The following is a 19,233-nucleotide window of genomic DNA, read 5'->3' as shown; positions in this document are numbered from 1 at the left end:
ACAATAGAAAAGATTGGAAGTCAAACTCTTCAACCCCCTCCCTCCCCCCACACACACACCACCCTACCTCTACCCACTCCACCTCTTCCCTTAAAAACTATCCTGTAAATCCCCCTTTAGTTTGTAGATACCTAGGAAACATACAACACCCAGTGTCCCTTATCTCTATCCCTCTATAACAATCCTATACTTTTTATTATTTGTAAATACAATAGAGTCTCACTTATACAACATTCTGGATTATCCAACGCATTTTTGTAGTCAATGTTTTCAATACATCGTGATATTTTGGTGCTAAATTCGTAAATACAGTAATTACTACATAGAATTACTGCATATTGAACTACTTTTTCTGTCAAATTTGTTGTATAACATGATGTTTTGGTGCTTAATTTGTAAAATCATAACCTAATTTGATGTTTAATAGGCCTTTCCTTAACTCCTCCTTATTATCCAACATATTCACTTATCCAACGTTCTGCCGGTCCGTTTATGTTGGATAAGTGAGACTCTACTGTATAAACCTTCAATTAAAATCTATTAGAAAACAAACCCTGTCCTCCAGAGTGCCTCCCCTTGATGGATTGTCACCTTGTCATGATGAGGAAGCTTGCGTGTTCCAATGAACCTGTGGGGGCAACTCCGGAGTCATGTACTCTCAGGAGGGGCTGTAGGGGAGGATCCTGACAAAGAACAATCCAAAGACCCAAAGGCCTCAACAGTGGAGCAGTCGGAAGATAACATGGCACATGTTACAATGGCTGTGAAGGCGGAAGAAGGCTGCAACAGATTGAGAAGCCACATCACCATGTTAACTGTGCCACTGGATGTGTACCTCACTCTGTGAAGACTGTGTGTTGATTGGCTGTGCACTGACCTCCACACATTCAAAACTCACGCACAGGCATCTTCCAAGAGTGCTATGGAATTTGAAGAGGGCGAAAGGGAGAAACGTGCCAAGAGGAAGGCATGTCAAGCCAACCCTGACCAGAACCCCGTCCATCTGGAATCCAATGCCCTCACTGTGGAAGAACATGCAGGTCAAGAGTAGGACTTCTCAGCCACCTACGTACTTACCGTCAAGACACTGCACTTGAAGGACCATCATCCTTGGACAACGAGGGATCACCTAACTAACTGTAACTGTAACTCCAGAGTGCTACTCCAACACTCAAAGCTGATGAAGAAACACAATCTACAAACTATCTACTGACCCACTAAGAAAATCCTAAAAATGCTACATTCAGCAAAGGACAAGAGGATCCTCTCACCTCTGCAGGAGTCTACCGTATACCATGCAGCTGTGGACAAGTCTACATAGGGACCACCAAACATAGCATTGCCCAAACACGAATCAAGGACACATGAAAGGCACTGCAGATTAACTCAACCAGAGAAATCAGCCATAGCAGAGCACTTGATGAGCCAACATGGACACAGCAGATTATTTGAGAACAGAGAAATACTGGACCACTCTAACAACCACAATGTCAGGCTACACAGAGAAGCCATTGAAATCCACAAGAAGCATGTGGACAATTCCAACAAAAAGGAGGAAACAATGAAAATGAACAAAATCTGACTACTAGTATTTAAAAACTCTAAAATCAGGACAGTAAATAAATAACAACACTCTGAAAACAGGAGAATTCCAGACAGGAAACAATCAAGGCCAGCTAACACCGCCGAACAAAGGATTATCCCAGGCAGGAATCAGCCAGGCCTTGAAGCTGCAAGGCTTTTAAATACTAATCAAGGTGATTAATTGCAACATTCACACTTGCCTCCAACAGACAAGAGTTCTCGCCCCCACCCTGGACCTTCCACAGTATACCTCACAACCTCTGAAAATGCCTGCCATAGATGTGGGCAAAATGTCAGGAAAGAATTCTTCTGGAACATGGTCATACAGCCCAGAAAACTCACAGCAACCCAGCTCCAAGTGTTATCCCAAGCTGGCTTTCACCATCTTTCTTGAGATCTAACACCCTGGGTTTTTTTTTTAAGCATCTGCTACACCTCTCCTGGAGTGTTCCCAGGTCATTCTTAGGTGAGGTAGACACACTTGCATGGCCAGCTGGACGAAAGCCAGAGTGAACTTGGTTTTCCAGCCCAAGAGGGGATTTGAACACTGGACTCCAGAGTGCTACTCCAATACTCAAACACCAGGCTGGTTTTCCCTACTTAACTTGAGATCTAACTACTACCACCCTCCCAAAAAAGTGTTTGCCTTGGGGTCCTTCCACATAGTCATATAACCCAGAATATCAAGGCAACCCCCCCCCCCCCCCACACACACACACACAATATCTGCTTTGAACTGGAATATCTGAGTTTATACTGCCATATATTCCAGTTCAAAGCAGATAATGTAGGATTTTTTTTCAGCTGTGTGGAAGGGGCCCCAGTCTCTCCTGGAGTGTTCCTGGAGTTAGGTGCAGGTAACTTCGGCAGCTGAAAGAAGGCCAGGCTGAGCTTGGTGTTTGCCTACAATAAACTTTTTGTTGTTGTGTGCCTTCAAGTAGTTTCTGAGCTATAGCAACCCTACAGTGAATTTATTAAGAAGTTTTATTTAGCAAAGATTGCAGAGAAGAGATTTGCCATGGCCTTCCTCTGAAGATAAGAGAGTGTCACTTGGCCAAGGTCATCAGCTGAATTGCATGGCCAAGCAGGGATTGGAACAAAAGTCTCCAAAGTGTTAGTCCAACGCTCAAACCCCTTATCTTGAAAACTACCCAAAACATCGCTTTGCCTCTTCAGGAATGTTCCTATGGCCAGCCATAGGTGAGGTGAACACACTTGTTTGGTCAGCTGGAAGAAGGACTAGGTTGAGATGGTGTTCGTCTACAGTGAGCTTAATGTTGTAGTTGTGTGCTTTCAAGTTATTTCCAAGCTATAGTGACTCTAGGATGAATCTGCCACAGGGTTTGTTTGGCAAGATGTTCCAGAAGAGGTTTGGCATGGCCTTCTTCTAAGGATAAGACAGTGTGGCATGGCCAAGGTTACCAGCTGGGTTTCATGACAAAGCAGGGATTTGAACCCTGGTCTCCAGCATCCTAGCCCAACACTCAAATCACTGAACTATGCTGGCTCTTCCTGTTTATCTTGAAGACAACAAATAAAAAAGCTTGCCATGGGCTCTTCTGGAATTTTCCAGGGCCAGCTTTATAGGTTGATTGGTATGTCCTCCTAAAGGGAGGTGGAAGTTGAACTCAATATTTGCTTATTTGCCCCTCAAAAAATAATTCTCCCTTTTCCCCACCTCATTCATTTCCATGTTCTTTGTGCCTGTGCTATATATGTGAATATCGATTTATCAAGTATGACACTAAGTAACCCACAAAAAGCATGTTGTCTTTCTCAGTATAATGCCATCCTAAGATAAAGATAAGAACACTGCTTTGTTTTGAACACATTTTATCAATGCTGTATTTATTTTTATTTATTTATTTTTTAAAAAAACTAAATTCAAAGTTGTGGAAAAGGAAACACCTCTGGGCAAGTAGGATCTCATGCCCATCACTGTATAGCACAGATGAGGAAAATAGGGTCATACTGTTAGATTGTAGTTTCTATTCCTGACCTTTAAGTGCGCTGGCCAAGTCTGACAGAGAAACAGTTCTAACACACCTGAATTGCCCCAATTTACAAACCAATGTTGAGTTCTTTGTCCAGATTGTGGTTATATCAAGGCCACCCCTGTCCCAGCCTTCCAATATTCAGTTTACAGATCTGTATTGCCTTTACTTTGCACTCTTCAAAGCAATATTGAGACTTGGGGCATCTGGCTAATTCACATTCCCACCCATATCAAGTCAGACAAATCTTAGTATGATGGAGAACCAGGCTCCATGACTCTGAGGCGCTTCCCCTAAATATTTCTCAGTGTCTTGCCCACTCCCCAGTTTTCAGTTCCTGTATAGGCTCATAGAAAGTATGACAAGAGAGTGAACTATAAGATACCTGGATGATAGGATATGAGCAGTGTCCTTGTGTAAAATATTCAATCACACCCACTTGTTTTTTGTTGTGGTTTCTGCTTTCTTCTCTCTAGTTTGTCTCCCAACAAACCAAGGAATGAATCAAGGGTTTGATTTAGTTTTGGCTTACTCCTGGTATGCTGGGAAAGAAGCAAGCCAGAGAAGGAAAGGTGTCTATATTCTGTCAACACAACAAACAAGCCGCACATGAGAGCCCTTTATTTAGCAAGTGTGAATGATCAAAGGGTGTGCAGTATTCTGCTATTCTTACTCAACAGACCCACTGTTCCTTGGCTTCTCATGTCATGTCATCCAGACTCACTCTATATGATAATGTCCCAGGTCCCATAAAGCATAGTTGGGCTGCGCTTGCCCCTCAATGATTTGTTTTGTTGTCCCTTGACTTGTCCAAATTACCTTTTCTGGTGATGCTCTTCTCCCACAGATCACGGAAACTGTCTATACAAAGTGTTGCTGAAGGCTTTCATGGCTGGAATCACTGGGTTGCTGTGAATTTTCTGGGCTGTATGGTCATGTTTCAAAAGCATTCTTTCCTGATGTTTCATCCACATCTATGGCAGGCATCCTCAGAGGTTGTGAGGTTTGTTGGAACCTAGACAAGTGGGTTATATATCTGTGGAATGTCCAGGATGGGAGAAAGAACTCTTGTCTGTTTGAGGCAAGTGTCAATGTTGCAATTGATTACCTTGATTAGCACTGAATAGCTGCAAGGCATTCCACAGATTATATATATATATATATATATATATATATATATATATATATATATATATACACACACACGCGCGCGCGCACACACACACACACACACACACACACACACACCACTTGCCTAGTTTCCAACAAACCACACAACTTCTGAGGATGCCTGCCATAGATGTGGGTGAAACGTCAGAAGGGAATGCTGCCGGAACATGGCCATACATCCCAGAAAACCCACAGCAAGCCAGTGTCTATACAAACCTTTCTGGAAATAAGAGAGTGGAAAATGCTATCCTCACAAATCAAATGGAGTTGTGTTGTTCTCTAACAACTATTCAAGTAGGAAAAAAGAATCAATTTAATATGTTGTGTTATGATAGGATTGCACAAAAGGAGGCTGTAGCAAGACAGGCTCAAGATCTCCAGCCCACCAAGAAGTACTGCCCTTGCTACACACATCTTCCATACAGGTGGCAGCAAAAGTAGAGTAAGTACATCATCTGGCCATCATGTTTTCTGTAAACAAAATAAATTATCACACAACCTGCTCTATATGCCCCTTTCTGGCATTCACTACCCTACGGCACACATGCTAAATGATTACTCTCCTGTCCCAATTTGACAGAAATACTCTCAGTTAATCTTCTAGTGTCCCACTTTTTCAACTGTTTAAAAATGTCCCAGTTTCTCTTTATCCCCCTTTCATCCTTGGCCCTTCACTTAGGTCCTCATCACATTGCCAAGGTCCCTGGATTGATTCACCAACCTCCGTGCAAATCAGTGGGGCAGTGGAGCAATCCTGGCACCCCACACAACGCTACACCAGCTTCTCCATCACACGTGGGGGAGCATTGCTGCATGACTTCCCTCCACATTCACCCTGTGATTCCCATACTTCAATGTTTCTTGTCTATATGTATCCCTGTTTTTGTCTGTGAAATGTTAGAGGCTGTAAAAGAGCCGTCCTTGGCTAACATTCTGTATCACACCAATTACATCAGCATTTGCAGCCAAAATTTTTTACTGACGTATGGTGGCCTAAGCCTCCTTTGGCCATTTTCAACTTTCTCGTGGAGAGCAACTGAGGAAGCTCCACACTCACAATCTCATACCCCAATTGGCTTTACATCTAGTTCAATATTGCCTGGCATCTTTGCAGCTCTTACCCATAGACTAAAGAGGCAGCAACAAGGAGAAGGTGATGGTTCTGGCCATTTCCTCTGCAGTGATGAACAGCTTCTTCTCTTCAGTAACCCCTGATGTTTTTAAACAAACATCAGAGCAGGACACTACAGGAAGGAGTGATTCCATGACTGTGCCAGTGGAGATATTTCCCCATGCCCCTTGTTATTTTTGTTTGAGAATGAACAGAAAATGTTTTCTATGAGATGTGATGATCAGAGTATGGTCGGATTATCATACTCATTATCGGGAGTCTTTTAAACAGAGGCTGAATTACCATCTGTCAGGAATGCTTTCATTGTGTATTCCTGCATGGCAGAATAGGGTTGGAATGAATAGCCCTTGAGGTCTCTTCCAACTCTGTGCTTCCAATGCTTCTTTAAAAACACTTGTTCAAACACGTTTGTCCCAACCACTAACTGAGCCTTGCAATCTGTAATATTACTGTGTTTTTAGTGGAAAGTATGTTAGGATTTAGAAATATTGTGAATATTAACAATCTTTTTTTAAAAGCTAAATTGCCATTTTTAGAAATTTTGCAACCTCGACTCTCATTATCTGTATCTGTTGGTTACAAATCTGTAATTCCAATGGAGAGTGCTAATTAGTATTTTTGTCAAGGAAAAAATACTTTCACACACGGAAACAGAGTGACTTTGCAAACAAATACCCAAAGTGCTTTCCCTGTGTTTGCTTTGATAAGTAATATGCTAAGCAGTGTAATGCCACTATTAATTGCAGAGGAGCACTGTGGAATTAAAGTAAGCATTATGTTGGTCTTGATAAAATGAAAGGTTTAGCAGTCATGTGGTTCTTGTGGTTTTCTCCAAGCTGCTACAAGAAACACTACAAAACCTAGAATGGAAGGAAGCGAAGTGCAATGAATTGCAATGATCAGCTTTATATTGAAACATTAAGTACTGGTTGAGTATTGGGAAAAGCATTGGCAGTACCTTCTCATCCAATGCTTTCCGCCAGTAGGGTAAAGGCAGCTAGGCAGTGCTGGGAGGGCAACTAAAATGATTTCTTTGAGGAAGCCAACTAAAATGATCAAAGGTCTGGAGATCATGCCTTTTGAGGAGCATCTTAGAGAACTGGGTATGTTTAGCCTGCAAAAGAGAAGGTTGAGAGAAGACATGGTACCTATTTATAAATATGTGAAAGGATGTCATGCGGAAGAGGGAGCAAGTTTGTTTTCTGCTGCCCTGGAAACTAGGATTCGGAGCAATTTGTTCAAATTCAGATTCCACCTGAACATTAGGAAGAACCTCCTGACTGTAGGAGCAGTAGAACTCTCTTCCTCAGAGTGTGGTGGAAGCTCTTTCCTTGGAGGCTTTTAAACAGAGGCTGGATAGCCATCTGTCAGGGGTGTTTTGATTGTGCTTTTCCTGCATGGCAGGGGGTTGAACTAGATGGCCCATGTGGTATCTTCCAACTCTATCATTCTATGAATCCATGGATGCAAATACATGGATACAGAGGACTGAGTATATTTTGATAGTAAATGGCATTTGAGAGAAGTGACATGTGGTGTTATTCTTGTTTGTTTCATAATTTGCCATTAATTTGTCTTCGGTTTTTGGTGGCTCTTAGATTGAAAGGCCTCCAAGATGTTCAACAGATTTACTCAGGTCAATCATACTCAGGGCTGTGACTTCATTTATTGAGCTAATTCATCTTCAATAATGTCTTCCTCTCCCAACATTTTTGTCTTTTCTTAAAAAACAACAACAACAAATCATCTCACTATTTATCACTTGCTACTTGTTTTTTCAACAAACTTTGAAGAGTTTTGCAGTTTTGGGATACTCCTGAATCCATTAGTAATCCCATACTGGCCAAAGTGTCCATCACTGGCCTAACTGTCCAATGGGGTAAGGAATACTGCCAGCTGAAACTCATATGCAAAAGATACCAGGTCTTGATGAAGGATAGTCAAATGATTGGAATATAAACATTAGTAATCCTGAAACTGGATTAGGTAATCTGGATTACATGAGACAGGATTAGGTACTTTGTTGAACTGCCCCTGAATCTGATTTGGAAACTGTAGCTAGGACAGAATACATTGTCTATTATTACTGACTTCGATGCCTTACCTATGTTAAGGTAATGCCTTACCTGTGAAAAGCTAAATTCTGTTCAGAGCCAGATGACCTCAAGAAGTATGTTCTGTTCAAATCCTGTTATATCAAATCAGGACATTTCTTGACATATGTATACAACAGATTAGAAACAGATGGGATAAACTGCAATACAGGATACTAAATGTGTAGTTGCCATTATGATTCTAGTTTTCCAGCAAATACTGGAAGTTTCCTCTCAGTGCAGTTTTAACTACAATTTTTCAGGTATGCAGTAGCATTTTTTTCCAGTGTTAAATGAAATATTCAACATGGAACTTGAGTTCGCTGACTCCTAATTCTGCAACAGTAATACACAGTGCGTCAAGTAAGATTTATTCATTTCGCTTTTATATAATAATTCATTCCTGTTGACTATAATGCATTAAAATCATTCAGAAGGAAAGCATTTTATGCACACTTCCATTCTTTTTGGTGCTATTATGCTTTTTACATTCCTGAAGATTCCCAAAATATGTCCTTGATAGATAAACCTTTAGATTTATTCCTTGTTATTTTACAGACCCACTGAGACTATAAACCACCACATTTGAAAGTAAATAGTTTCTCCTGGCATAACATTTCATATAAGAGATATGTGTTTAACTTTTGGCTGAATGATATCATCCTCAGGGTGACCCTCATGTGCTTTTGCCATCATATGATATACTCCACTGAATGTACAAAGTAGTTCTTTTGTGCAAATGCTGCCTCTTTGCAAGTTGTAGGCTGTTAGATTAAAACTTGTTTTTCTATTTTTTAAAAAAGATAAGTTCAAATATTTGCACCATAGCTATGCATATATTTTTTAAACTGAACCTGTAAGTAGTTGAATTGTTATGTTCTTATGGGAAATACAGTCACACAAACACTTAACTTTTTTTTGTTATTCTGGCTACAGAATATTGAAAGCAACTGAAAGGGAACTTTCAGTATGTGTTTATATTAACCCATTTGAATAAGTCTGTACTTCAGGAAGCAGCTACGACTTTGGCTAAAAGAGCAAAAAGAAAAATATCACTGCTGTTGCTCACTTTTAAGGCTTCTTGTGCCTTGTTGTTGTGACCCTTCAAGTCATTGCTGACATATGGCAATCCTAAGGCCAGGTTTTCTGTTTTATCCCATACATACCCATAAAGTGAGCCATAGCAGGATTTCTAAGCATTTGCGCAATATAAGCCATACCCCGAAAATAAGACATAGTGATAGGTGTGGCTATACAGCGTACAAGGTTGGCTCCCCCTGTCAGGTACCAGTCGTTCTGTGCATGCTGCAAGCTGAGGCATAAAGGGAGACATGGAAAGTTAAAGTTAAAGTCTCCTCAGTGAAGTGAGGAGCAGGACGCTCTGCTTTAGGTATTGCGTGTCCTCAGGGGGAAGAAGTAAAGCTGTGGCTGCACTATGTCAGCACTATGGGCCTCTTTCCCCCAGCATCAACCAGCAACACTCTTTGGGTCTTTCTCACCCCAGACAAACACCAATAAAGCTGCTTCTCCCCAACACTGACCAACAACAATCTGTAGGTCTCTCTCACCCCACATAAACACCAGGAGATAGGGGAAAAGCTTCAGCAAGCAGTCTGCTACTGAGTCTAGAGAGATCATTCCATAAATGCAGATTGTTGTACCATACTTAATAAAAATAAGACATCTCATGAAAATAATCCATAGTGTGTCTTCTCAAGGAAAAATAAATATAAGACAGTGCCTTATTTTTGGGGAAACAAGGTACTATATTATAGAATCATAGAGTTGGAAGCGACATGGACAATCAAAGCCATCTAACCTATGTTTAAAAGGTTCCAATGAAGGAGCCTCCAGCACACTCCAAGGCAGAGAATCCCATTGTTGAAAAGCTCTTACAGTCAGGAAGTGCTTCCTAATGTCCAAGTGGAATCTCCTTTCATGTAATTTGAACCTATTGCTCAGTCTCCAGAGCAGCTCCATCTTCCTTATGACTTCCTTTCAAATATTTAAACATGGTGACCCGTCTCCTCTCAACCTTCTCTTCTGCAGGCTAAACAGACCCAGCTCTTCAAGCTGCTCCTCACAGGGCATGGTTTGCTAGTTGCTTGAGAGTTCCAGTTAAGTGGAGTCTACTGTACTAAAGTATTTCTCCCTAGCATTATTTTTATTCTAAACGCTAGGTGGCAATGTTTCAAAATTAACTTGATAGTTTTATACTCTACAAGACTCACATTTTAATGTAAAAAAAGACTTGTTTTAGTTTTTAAATTGACTACCTTTGAAAGAACTACGGTAGATTTTTTTAAAGCTCCCTTGAGTAGATATCTCTTTATTAAAAGCTCAGTTCAAAGAGCTTGCTTTTGGCTCTTCTTTTGTATGTGGCCCCGTTCATTTGCTTTAATGGCATGTTTATGCAATCCTTTCTTCTGTGGATAGAGGCAATCTTTGAGCTTGACAATAACTATTATGAGGCAAATTACTCCGAAAACAAACATTAATTCTCATAGTGGTCTTCGTAGGCAAGTGGCTATTTGAACCTAGGGCCCTTTCTACACAATTTCAGCACTATGATTCCAAGTTCATTGCCATAGCAACACTTACATTTTAGGGAAGGGTGCTTCGAATTCTGAACCAGACATTTCTGGAGCCTCACCAAGGTTCCAGCTAGAATCATAAGGTATAATTGTCCAGGGTGAAAGGGGCCCTACTTGTAATCCTGATATTGCTGTCTTGCTGGCAGAAATATAATTTGATACTGATCATTAAGATCATTTAAGAGACTAGTAATGTAGGCATTTTCACTAGTGACTTAGTCATTGCCTGGTCAATTATGATTACACTTAACAGACAGAAGTTTGTTGTTAACTACCATCAAGATGACGTCAATTTGTGGCAACCCTATCAATGAATGACCTTCACATCATCCTAGCCTCAATTGCCCTGTTCAGGCTCAGTGTGATGACTCATGGGCCTTGTAGTCCTGCTCATGACATTGTAATGCCTGATGAAGAAGAAAACTTGGGTTTTTTACCTTCCCAGTCAGAACTGGAATCTTCTCAGCCAGATCTTTCCCAGGCAGATCTGGGAACCTTGCACCTGCAAGAAAGTTGTGTCCCAGAAGTATGTCAAACAAACCCTGAGCCTACATCTCCCGTGTTCTCTCGCCATGAGTTTTGTAAACAACAGAGGGGTTTGGAAGCAGCTTCGCGCAGGAGTGCGAGAATAGCAGCTAAGAATGTACCCAATTAAGTCTGTTTTTCGTGAGAATCTTTAAGGAGTCAAACATCTGGTCTCAGAGTTTAGCTTTCGTTTCTGGTTCCCAGAGAACTGCTTCGGCGGGAAAGTTAGACTCTATATAGGTGTTTTACCCGCGTAGTAACTTCGCGGAGTCAATTCGTCAGCCTCCGGAGCGAGTTGTGTTTGGACAGCGCGCTCCGATTCAAGCCTCGTTCCTGCTCAAGCCTTGCCTTGTTTCCAGCCTTCGCTCCTGTTTCCCAGCCTTTGTTTACCTACGGACCTTGCCTTGTTTCCCAGGACTAAACCTTGCCTTGTTTCACGGATTTTACCAAGTTATTCCACGGACCTTGTTCTTGTTCCTTGTTACCTTGTTCCACGTTTCAAGCCTTGTTTCAAGTATCAAGTTATTTCCTAGCCTTGCTCAAGTTCATGGACTAAAGGACCTTGTCATCTCCCCTCACTTTGCCTGGCAAAGTGAGTGTTTCGGTTATTGGATTACAACTTTGGACCTTAATATTTCATATTGGACATTGTTTCTTTGGACTAATTTTGACCTTTCCTGAAAGGTCTGCTTCTGGACTAACTTTTACATTTGCTTTTACTAACTTTATATATTTCCTTAATAAAGATATTAGATAGATTCTGGCCTCTGCGTATGGTTATTGGTGCTCTGTAGCCTGGGTCGTGACAGTTTGACTCCGCCCCCCTAAGCACCAATTAACCTCGGCCAGAATGTCTACCGGAGCCGTACCTGGGCCGAGCGGCCAGCCGATTACCTACACCATCGACAAGGATGAGGTGGACCGAATCCGTGATAAGCTCAATGCACAGGATGGGGAAATAAAGGGTTTGAAGGAACGCGGAATCCGTCTTCCGGCCATGGCGTTGCCAACCAAGTTTACTGGAGAAGCTTCTAAGGTTCATGTTTTCCGTCGCCAATGCCAAGCTTATCTAGAGGCCCGTGATGCCGAGTTTCCCCAGGAAGACATCAAGGTGGCGTGGATTTACAGTCTCCTAGACGGGCCAGCGGCTAACTGGGCGACGGCTCTGTTCGACCAAGCCTCCCCACATCTAAGGTCAGCGCAACACTTCTTGGACCACCTTAAGGCGACCTGGGGAATCGAGGACAATTTAGAGGCCGCCGGGCACAAACTCCGCCGCCTCTTCCAAGGAGACAGACCCATGTCTCAGTACATAGCCGAGTTCCGAGTGCTGGCCCACAACACCGGCTGGAACGATGTTGCCCTCAGAGGACAATTTCGGGAGGGTCTCAACATTGAAATGCTGGAGGAAATCTCCAAGGTGGATCCTCCCCAAACGCTGGAAGCACTCATCGATCAATGTTTACGGGCTGAAGTCATGATTGCCAACAGAAAACAGTGGGTACGAGGCCAGAGCGGTAGAGCTGGGGCAAAACCCCCCGCTCCCGCCAGCGTTCAGCCGCGTCCAGTGTGGAGACCCCCACCACCATCCCCATACCCCAGAGGGAGCGAGGAGGTGCCGATGCAGTTGGGCAATGTGCGTCCCAGATTAGATGCCGCCGAGAAGGCCCGCCGCCAACGCCTAAATCTCTGCTGGTATTGCGGGAATGGGGGCCACTTCGCCAGAGAGTGCCCAGCCAAAGGGAAGCCCGCCGCCCGTCTTGCGGCGGCGTCCTCCACGGAGACGAAGGCGTCTGAGGCGGCTGGCACACAGCCGGCGGGGGAAGCCAACGACCGGGCGTAGAGAGGCTCGCCAACCCGGTCAAGAAACCCGTTCAAGAGCCGCCAACCGGGGTCCTGTTCCTTCTAGTGGTCACCTTATGGTCAGCAAAAAAGGGACCCGTCATGATCCACGCCATGATAGACTCAGGAGCTACCAACAATTTCATTGATAGAGAGTATGCCGACTCTCTGGGATTACAATATCATGACTTCAAGAATGCCCGTGTGGTGCAAGCCATCGATGGCCGCCCTCTCAAGACGGGCCCCGTAAGCCAGTGGTCGGAACCCACCAGGATGTGGATAAGGGAACATATGGAAGAGATTTCCTTCTTTGTTACTGAGGTTCCCCATTTCCCTGTGATTTTGGGGATTCCATGGCTGACGCTTCACGACCCAAGCATCTCCTGGTCCAACAGAGAACTGCAGTTTGCTTCAAGGTACTGCCAAAACCATTGCCTCGTAGCCAAGGTCTGCCATGCCACAGACACCGAGCCCATTATCACCTTGCCAAAGAAGTACTCCGAGTATTGGGATGTATTCAATGAAAAAGAAGCCGAAAAGTTACCCCCACATAGACCTTATGACTGTGCCATTGACTTGGTGGAGGGGGCCCCGATCCCGCGAGGGCATCTCTACTCCCTGACTGAACCAGAGCAAGAAGCTCTCAGGGAATTCATAGAGACAAACCTTCGCAAGGGATTCATCAGACCCTCTCAATCCCCAGCCGCCTCCCCAGTGATGTTTGTGAAGAAGAAGTCAGGGGAATTACGCTTGGTGGTGGACTACAGAGCATTGAATAATATCACCAAGCGGAATAGCTATCCCCTGCCCTTAATCTCGGATCTACTAGACCGACTTCGAGGAGCCAAGGTTTACACCAAGCTGGATCTTCGGGGAGCTTACAACTTAGTTCGCATCAGAGAAGGGGACGAGTGGAAGACCGCCTTCCAGACCAAATTCGGATTATTCGAGTCCCGAGTTATGAATTATGGATTATGCGGAGCTCCCGCAACGTTCCAGCATTTTGTCAATGACATTTTCCAGGACTATCTAGATAGGTTCTTGATAATCTACCTGGACGATTTTTTGGTGTTTTCTAGATCACAATCAGAACATGAGAACCACGTCAAAATGGTGTTACAACGATTGCGGGATCATGGACTTTATGCCAAGCTGGAAAAATGCGCTTTTGATCTACAAGAGGTAGATTTCCTTGGATACCGTATCTCGCCTCTAGGGCTCTCCATGGATCCAGCCAAGGTTTCAGCAGTATTGGAATGGCGGGCGCCAACTAACAAGAAGGAGGTGCAGCGATTCTTGGGGTTCGCGAACTATTACCGCAAGTTCATTCCAGATTTTGCCCGCTGGTCTGACCCAATCACTAGCTGCATCCGTGGAAAACAGCCCTTCCGCTGGACTGATCAAGCAGAGAAAGGGTTCCAGCAACTAAAGAAATTATTCACATCCCAGCCAATCCTTCAGCATCCAGATCCTGAAACCCTTTTTGTGGTGCAAGCGGACGCCTCTGATGTGGCAATTGGGGCTGTGCTCCTACAACCGGTGGGAGATCACCTTCATCCTTGTGCCTATTATTCTCGTCAACTAACCGCACCAGAGAGGAACTATACCATTTGGGAAAAAGAACTATTAGCCATAAAGGCAGCTTTTGAAACTTGGAGACATTGGCTAGAAGGGGCCAAATTTCCCATTGAAGTCCACACTGATCATCGGAATCTAGAACATCTAAGAACTGCCCGCAAGCTAAATCAAAGGCAGCAACGTTGGGCTTTATTCTTTGAACGTTTCAACTTCCAGATTCATTATGTGACCCCAGCCCAAACCAAGCAAGCAGACGCCCTGTCACGTAAACCGGAATACGCTGCAGGACGCAAGGAGACCTTTGAATCCCAACTACTACAACCCGAGAACTTTGCCACGCTCACAGTGGGGAACACCAAATCCACTCCCATTGATTCAACTCCCTCTACTCCAGGGCCCATCTGTGCTCAAGAAATCAGGGCTAGTCAGCAAGCAGATGCCTGGGCGCAGGACCAACTTCGTCAAGGTCTGCATTTTCCCTTTTCGCTTAAAGATGGACTGCTTTGCTATAGAAATCATGTTTATATCCCACCCGGACCGGGCAGGGAAAAAGCACTCCGTCTGTGTCATGACTGCAAACCAGCAGGGCATTTCGGACTATTTAAAACCATGCATTTGATCCTAAGAGATTTCTGGTGGCCCAAGATCCGCAAGGATGTGGAAAAATATGTTAACACCTGCCCAGTATGCCAGCGCTCCAAGATAAGAAGGGAGAAGCCCTCAGGGCTTCTACACCCCCTTCCTAACCCATCTCGCCCATGGGAAATAATTTCTGCGGATTTTATCACTGACTTACCACCTTCCTGTGGATTCACCACGATCCTAGTGGTGGTGGACCTTTTCACCAAGTTAGCCCATTTCATTCCCTGTGAAGGTCTTCCCACGGCCCAAGAGACTGCAGATTTATTCCTCCAACATGTTTTCAGACTACATGGATTGCCCAAGAGTTTGGTCACAGACCGTGGATCCCAATTCACCTCTCTTTCTGGAAGGCACTACAAAAACTATTGGGCATAGACTCTCGTTTATCTTCAGCTCATCATCCCCAAACGGATGGGCAAACGGAGCGCACCAATGCCACTTTGGAACAGTACCTTCGCTGTTATGTAAACTACCAACAGGACAATTGGGCTTCTCTGTTACCACTGTCGGAATTTGCCTACAACAATGGAGTCCAGGCTTCTACAAAAGAAACGCCGTTCTTTGCAAACTACGGCTTCCATCCACGTTTCTTTCCCCCTGTCATTGAAACTTCAGAAGTTCCCGCAGCAGAAGATTGGCTGCAGGAACTCACAGCGGTACAACAACTTTTGCTCCAGCAACTGGAACAAGCCAAGGAGGACTATAAACGTCACGCGGACAAACATCGCCAGCCGGGCCCCGAAATCAAGGTAGGAGATCGGGTTTTTCTGTCCACTCGCTTTTTGCCCTCCCATCGCCCTTGCCGGAAGTTAGATGCCCGTTTCATTGGCCCCTATCCAGTGGTGGCGCAATTAAACCCCGTGACTTTCAAACTCCAACTTCCGCGTTCAATGCGCATTCACCCAGTGTTTCACCGCTCCCTGCTCCTTCCGGCGGATGGTGTGCGGCCAGATGTAGACCGGCCGGCCCCTGTCCCTATTTTGGTGGATGGGGAGGACGAGTTCGAGGTTCAGGACATTTTGGATTCTCGCTTTCACCGCCGCCGCCTGCAATATCTCATTGACTGGGTAGGTTTTGGCCCTGAGGAACGCTCTTGGGAAGACGCCTCCACAGTCCATGCTCCTGATCTAACCCGTCGCTTTCATCAGACCTATCCCACCAAGCCACGACCTCGCGCCTCGGGGAGAGAGTCCCAGTTTGGGAGGGGCCTTGAGGAGGGGGATAGTGTGATGACTCATGGGCCTTGTAGTCCTGCTCATGACATTGTAATGCCTGATGAAGAAGAAAACTTGGGTTTTTTACCTTCCCAGTCAGAACTGGAATCTTCTCAGCCAGATCTTTCCCAGGCAGATCTGGGAACCTTGCACCTGCAAGAAAGTTGTGTCCCAGAAGTATGTCAAACAAACCCTGAGCCTACATCTCCCGTGTTCTCTCGCCATGAGTTTTGTAAACAACAGAGGGGTTTGGAAGCAGCTTCGCGCAGGAGTGCGAGAATAGCAGCTAAGAATGTACCCAATTAAGTCTGTTTTTCGTGAGAATCTTTAAGGAGTCAAACATCTGGTCTCAGAGTTTAGCTTTCGTTTCTGGTTCCCAGAGAACTGCTTCGGCGGGAAAGTTAGACTCTATATAGGTGTTTTACCCGCGTAGTAACTTCGCGGAGTCAATTCGTCAGCCTCCGGAGCGAGTTGTGTTTGGACAGCGCGCTCCGATTCAAGCCTCGTTCCTGCTCAAGCCTTGCCTTGTTTCCAGCCTTCGCTCCTGTTTCCCAGCCTTTGTTTACCTACGGACCTTGCCTTGTTTCCCAGGACTAAACCTTGCCTTGTTTCACGGATTTTACCAAGTTATTCCACGGACCTTGTTCTTGTTCCTTGTTACCTTGTTCCACGTTTCAAGCCTTGTTTCAAGTATCAAGTTATTTCCTAGCCTTGCTCAAGTTCATGGACTAAAGGACCTTGTCATCTCCCCTCACTTTGCCTGGCAAAGTGAGTGTTTCGGTTATTGGATTACAACTTTGGACCTTAATATTTCATATTGGACATTGTTTCTTTGGACTAATTTTGACCTTTCCTGAAAGGTCTGCTTCTGGACTAACTTTTACATTTGCTTTTACTAACTTTATATATTTCCTTAATAAAGATATTAGATAGATTCTGGCCTCTGCGTATGGTTATTGGTGCTCTGTAGCCTGGGTCGTGACACTCAGGGCCGTAGCTTTGGAGATGGAGTCAATCCATACGTAATGTGGTCTTCTCCTTTCCCTACTGCCTTCTACTTTCCCAAGCATTAATCACTTTTGTACAGAGCCATATTTTCTCATGATATGGCCAAATCCCATTGCAGTTTATTAGACTCCATGTATAATCTAATTCCCCTAAAGGCAACAGATCCTATCTGATCTTGGAAGTTAAACAGGGTCAGCTGAGGGTGGTACATGGATCACTAGTGTAAGTACCAGGTGCTGTAGGTTATGTTTCAGAGGAAGGAACAGGGAAAGCCATCTTTGAGTAAGGCTTGCCTAAGAAAACTCAATGAAATACATGGGGTCAATGTGAGTTGACAAGACAACTTGAAGGCATACACACACACACACACATGAACAGAATAAGCTTTCTACAATTGGAATACAAACATAAAGGGTGGTTTGTGAAATAATATCAATATCCCTTAAGAACAATTATGCCATAATGCCCATGTTCACTGTGAAAATGGTTCTTTCCCCTTTAACAACGGTGTGAAATTTCATGTTGTCTTAAGAAATTCCACCAGGCATTGCACTTGTGCTGTTATTAACTCATTGCTTTATTGGTAGAAACATACTTGACAGGTGTCAAAATTGTGTGTGTGTGCATGTATGTGAAAAGAGAAAGAAGGTAGGGTTTATCACCCATTTTATCACCAAAGCAAATATTTGGCCATCTGTCACTATGATTGCCTCTGGTCTTCAGAATGACAGTGATGTCCCAGCCAATCTACTGCTTCCAAGTCCAAAACAGGTGGTCAGAGAAATATCATTTAGCTGACAGAGATGGCTACTAAGAGTAATGGCTGGTAGTGCCCTCCAGCTGAACCACTGAGGAAACAGGCAGATGGGATCTCTTCATCCTTGGCACTGCTCATAGTACCAGATGACACTATGGGCTGTTCTAATGTCATATTTCTGAGCCTTTCCTTCATCACTGAAAAGAGACAAACAGAATGGTCCTATGCAGGCTTGTTTGGAAATTTGCGCCATTTTATTCAGAGAGATTTACACCTTACTAGGTGTTAGGAATTTCAGCCTTAACATGTTTATTAAATGTTAATCAGAAATGTGTTTTCCTGCAGGACTACTCTGGGAAGAGGAGAAAGTACAGTCATTCCTCCATATTTGATGATATGGGGTGTGTGGGGGGTGGACAGGATGGGATGGGGGATGACATTAACAATACTATTTTTTAGTGAGAGAACATCTCTAAACCCTCTAGCAAAACTTTATAGTCAACATCTGCTGGAAGCTGATAACAGAATCACATTGAAGGAATAGAATAGAATAGCTTTATTGTCATTGTACTATTTCACAATGTAATTAAATGCAGGGCTACTCTGGGAAGAGAACTAGAGATTCCTAGGAAGGTGTTCTCTCTAGGAATAGCTATGACTTCCAGCATGACTCTATGATCAGCTTGGCCATACAGTCATGTTGGAGGACCTAGGTCAAGCATGGGCATAAGCAGCTGAGGGGGAAAAGGAAGGGGCCTGAGGCTGTTAGGGATTGTGGGATTTGAAGTCCAAAACACATGGAGGGCCCAAGTTTTCCAATGCCTGACTTAGAGATTCTTAGACATGTCTTAATCATGCCCATGAGTAACAAAATTTGCAAGAGTCAAACCTGAAAATGTGGAGGGCCAGTTGTAGATTTGCAAAAAGTGCTATTGCAATTTGCCACACCTTTTAATTTAATCTAGATAATCCTCAGGGAGCCAAATCTGGCCTGAGGTTCCTATTCCTCTCAAATGCTGTGTAAGACATATGGGAGTTCTGATGGACATGAGAAATATGTGGCTCTTCAATGTCATTGGATTGTAGTTCCCATCATCCTC

General features: G+C 43.9%; 1 protein-coding gene across 1 annotated transcript in view; it reads left to right on the top strand.

The window, feature by feature from the left end:
* LOC134296055 (uncharacterized) overlaps positions 1 to 19,233 on the top strand; it is a 435,533-nt gene that overhangs the window by 306,822 nt on the left and 109,478 nt on the right. The gene's annotated exons all lie outside the window — the stretch shown is intronic.

The sequence above is a fragment of the Anolis carolinensis genome, chromosome 2 (genome assembly GCF_035594765.1).
Source record: "Anolis carolinensis isolate JA03-04 chromosome 2, rAnoCar3.1.pri, whole genome shotgun sequence".
In the NCBI taxonomy this organism is placed as follows: domain Eukaryota; kingdom Metazoa; phylum Chordata; class Lepidosauria; order Squamata; family Dactyloidae; genus Anolis; species Anolis carolinensis.
This window is presented reverse-complemented; position numbering and strand designations above follow the sequence as displayed.